This window comes from Neophocaena asiaeorientalis, unplaced genomic scaffold (genome assembly GCF_003031525.2).
Source record: "Neophocaena asiaeorientalis asiaeorientalis breed wild unplaced genomic scaffold, Neophocaena_asiaeorientalis_V1.1 scaffold40, whole genome shotgun sequence".
NCBI classification, from domain to species: domain Eukaryota; kingdom Metazoa; phylum Chordata; class Mammalia; order Artiodactyla; family Phocoenidae; genus Neophocaena; species Neophocaena asiaeorientalis.
In genome coordinates this window covers 9,750,860-9,755,281 of record NW_020185335.1, presented here as the reverse complement: position 1 = coordinate 9,755,281, position 4,422 = coordinate 9,750,860, and the positions used below count along the sequence as shown (strand labels likewise).

The following is a 4,422-nucleotide window of genomic DNA, read 5'->3' as shown; positions in this document are numbered from 1 at the left end:
GGCCTCTGCCGCTGCAGGCTCGCCCCAAACTCCATACCCCTCCCTCCCCCCAGCCTGAGTGAGCCAGAGCCCCCTAATCAGCTGCTCCTTTAACCCCATCCTGTCTGAGCGAAGAACAGATGCCCTTAGGTGACCTACACGCAGAGGACGGGCCAAATCCAAAGCTGAACCCCAGCAGCTGTGCGAACAAAGAAGAGAAAGGGAAATCTCTCCCAGCAGGCTCAAAAGCAGCGGATTAAATCTCCACAATCAACGTGATGTACCCTGCATCTGTGGAATACCTGAATAGACAATGAATCATTCCAAATTGAGGACGTGGACTTCAGGGGAAATGATATATATTTTTTTCCCTTTTTCTCTTTTTGTGAGTGTGTATGTGTATGCTTCCGTGTGTGATTTTCTCTGTATAGCTTGGCTTTTACCATTTGTCCTAGGGTTCTGTCAGGGTTTTTTGTTTGTTTGGTTTTTTTTAGTATAGTCTTTAGCACTTGTTATCATTGGTGGATTTGTTTTTTGGTTTGGTTGCTCTCTTCTTTCTCTCCTTTTTTTTTTTTTTTTACTTTAAAAATTTTTTTAATAATTATTTTTTACTTTAATAACTTTATTTTATTTTACTTTATTTTATCTTCTTTCTTTCCTTCTTTCTTTTCTCCCTTTTATTCTGAGCCGTGTCGATGACAGGCTCTTGGTGCTCCAGCCAGGCATCAGGGCTGTGCCTCTGAGGTGGGAGAGCCAAGTTCAGAACCCTGGTCCACAAGAGACCTCCCAGCTCCACATAATATCACATGGCAAAAATCTCCCAGAGATCTCCATCTCAACGCCAAGACCCAGCTCTGTTCAACAACTAGCAAGCTACAGTGCTGGACACACTATGACAAAAAACTAGCAAGACAGGAACACAACCCCATCCATCAGCAGAGAGGCTGCCTAAAATCATAATAAGGACACAAACACCGTAAAACACACCACCAGACGTGGACCTGCCCACCAGAAAGACAAGATCCAGCCTCATCCACCAGAACACAGGCACTAGTCCCCTCCACCAGGAAGCCTACACAACCCACTGAACCAACCTTAGCCACTGGGGACAGATACCAAAAACAACGGGAACTACAAACATGCACCTGCAAAAAGGAGACCCCAAACACAGTAAGTTAAGCAAAATGAGAAGACAGAGAAACACACAGCAGATGAAGGAGCAAGGCAAAAACCCACCAGACCTAACAAATGAAGAGGAAATAGGCAGTCTACCTGAAAAAGAATTCAGAATAATGATAGTAAAGATGATCAAAAATCTTGGAAATAGAATGGAGAAACGACAAAAAACGTTTAAAACGGACCTAGAGGAACTAAAGAGCAAACAAAAAGTGATGAACAACACAATAAATGAAACTAAAAATTCTCTAGAATGGATCAATAACAGAATAACTGAGGCAGAAGACCCGATAAGTGACCTGGAAGATAAAATAGTGGAAATAACTACCACAGAGCAGAATAAAGAAAAAAGAATGAAAAGAATTGAGGACAGTGTCAGAGACCTCTGGGACAACATTAAACGCACCAACATTCAAATTATAGGGGACCGGAGGAAGAAGAGGAAAAGAAAGGAACTGAGAAAATATTTCAAGAGATTATAGTTGAAAAATTCCCTAATACAGGAAAGGAAATAGTTAGTCAAGTCTAGGAAGCACAGAGAGTGCCATACAGGATAAATCTAAGGACAAACATGCCAAGACACATATTAATCAAAATATAAAAAATTAAATACAAAGAAAAAATATTAAAAGCAGCAAGGGAAAAACAACAAACAATACACAATTAAAGGATTAATCTCCGAAATATATAAACAGCTCATGCAGCTTAATATGAAAAAAACAAACAACCCAATCAAAAAATTGGCAGAAACCTAAGTAGACATTTCTCCAAAGAAGACATACAGATGGCCAAGAAGCACATGAAAAGCTGCTCAACATTACTAATTATTAGAGCAATGCAAATCAAAACCACAATGAGGAATCACCTCACACCAGTTCAAATGGGCATCATCAGAAAATCTACAAACAACAAATGCTGGAGAGGGTGTGGAGTTAAGGGAACGCTCTTGCACTGTTGATGGGAATGTAAATTGATACAGCCACTATGGAGAACAGTATGGAGGTTCCTTAAAAAACTGAAAATAGAATTACCATATGACCCAACAATCCCCACTACTGTGTGTATACCCAGAGAAAACCATAATTCAAAAAGACACATGCACCCCAATGTTCACTGCAGCATTATTTACAATAGGCAAGTTATGGAAGCAACCTAAATGCCCATCAACAGATAAACGGATAAAGAAGATGTGGTACATATATGCAATGGAATATGACTAAGCCAGAAAAAGGAACAAAGTTGAGTCATTTGTAGAGACGTGGATGAATCTAGATACTGTCATACAGAGTGGAGTAAGTCAGAAAGAGAAAAACAAATATCGTATATTAACGCATATATGTGGAACCTAGAAAAATGGTACAGATGAACCGGTTTGCAGGCCAGAAATTGAGACACAGATATAGAAAACAAATGTATGGACACAAAGGCGTGAAAGCGGCAGGGGGGTTGGGGGTGTGTGTGATGAATTGGGAGATTGGGATTGACATCTATATACTAATATGTATAAAATGAATAAATAATAAGAACCTGCTATATAAAATAAAATAAAATAAAATTCAAAAAAAAGAATAATAAAATTCTATCTGAATATACTCAGACATACATCATTTAATTTTTTCATTTCATTCCAAATTCTTCATTTATTACATAGCCATCTCTCATATGGAAAAAAAAATAGTCATGATACTTGTTAAATATGTGTTCTTTTTAAAAATATTTTATCAATTCTAATGAGAAATAACACTAATCAAACATTTTTAATGCTATATCAAATATATTTCAGGGATGTCAGGAGAAACAATGTGGCACAACTATAAAGCAATCAACTGAGAGGTAAGAAACATGAATTCTAATTCTAACAGCATTTATTCAGTACTCAATGTATACCAGGCACTGTGCTAAATGTTTAACTCATATTCATTTATTTAATCCTTATAATATCCCTGCAAACTATGTACTAAGACTATCCTATTTTCAGATGTGGAAACTGAAGCACAGAGAGGTGATTTGACTTGCACAAGGTCACACAGCTATTAAGTGGCAGGGGTACACTGTGGGACTTCAGAGCCAAAACACCTAGCCATGGCTCAACATGATCTCTCTAGTCCTGGAATTGCCACTAGCTGCTTAACTTTGTTGGAGCCACAGTTTCCTAATGAGTTAGAGTTGAGTAGAGATCTTTAAGAAAATTTCCAGTCCTAACACTTAAAATATCATGAAAACCATGACCTTACAGAATCCTCCTCTGCCAAATGCTTTATATTAAAGTTACATTTATCACACAACCAAACACCCATATCTGGACACTTACTTTCTAGCAACAACTGCAAGATAATCCAGAGGAAGAATTAACTAAAAAACCAATCATGGTATGTAAGTCACAGGAAAAATACATCTCCTTGGAGGAATAAGGTTGCAGTTTATCAGTCCTAAATTCACAAATTTCCCCACACACTGATGTGAGACCTACCTAGAGGGCAGGTTACAGAACTGGGTTTCCTACAATATGGTTTCTGAACTAACTAAAGAGCTTCCAAAGCATGTACATTTCCTGACATTAGGCGGCGGAAAATTCTTCCCCCTTCAGAGCAAAACGTCCCCCAGGACCTCCTAAAGGAGTTATAATTGATTTTAAACCATCTCACCAAACATAATTATAAGTACTTGTGTGCTCGCTTCAGCAGCATATATACTAAAATTGGAACGATATGGAGAAGATTAGCATGGTCCCTGTGCAAGGATGACATGCAAATTCGTGAAGCATTCCATATTTTTATGTATATGTATAGCGGATTCACGTTGCTATAAAGCAGAAACTAACACACCATTATAAAACAATTATACTCCAATAAAGATGTTTTAAAAAAAAAAGTACTTGTAAGATTCCTCAAAATACCTCTGGAGTATCCATACAGAGACACAGAGTAGAGCTATACATTTGGAGAAGAATTAATATTAAATTTATTTCACCAAACACTGTGAACTACCCACTAGAGTGACCTACCATTCAGCTTACCTGAAGAGCAAAAATTTAAATCTAAATGATTAAAGTCTCAAATCTTATTTTAATAATACAAGCAGGATTGGACAGTATCTTCCTGCAGTGTGTGAAGTAGTTCATACTCACTGTACTTTTTCACTGTGTGTAAAGAGGGACATCAAGTGGTCTAAGTTCTGGAAGACGGGCATTTTCTCAAAAATCTTTTAAGCTCCTATGGCTCCCTGATAGGATGGATAGAAAAAAGGAGTGCAGAGGATAGAAAGTTT

General features: G+C 37.8%; 1 non-coding gene across 1 annotated transcript; it reads left to right on the top strand.

Annotated features, from left to right (window-relative positions):
- Nucleotides 1-3,823: 3,823 nt before the first annotated feature.
- Nucleotides 3,824-3,930, top strand: LOC112393541 (U6 spliceosomal RNA). The gene has a single exon (XR_003001940.1). It is a non-coding gene; the product is annotated as a U6 spliceosomal RNA (small nuclear RNA).
- Nucleotides 3,931-4,422: the final 492 nt, after the last annotated feature.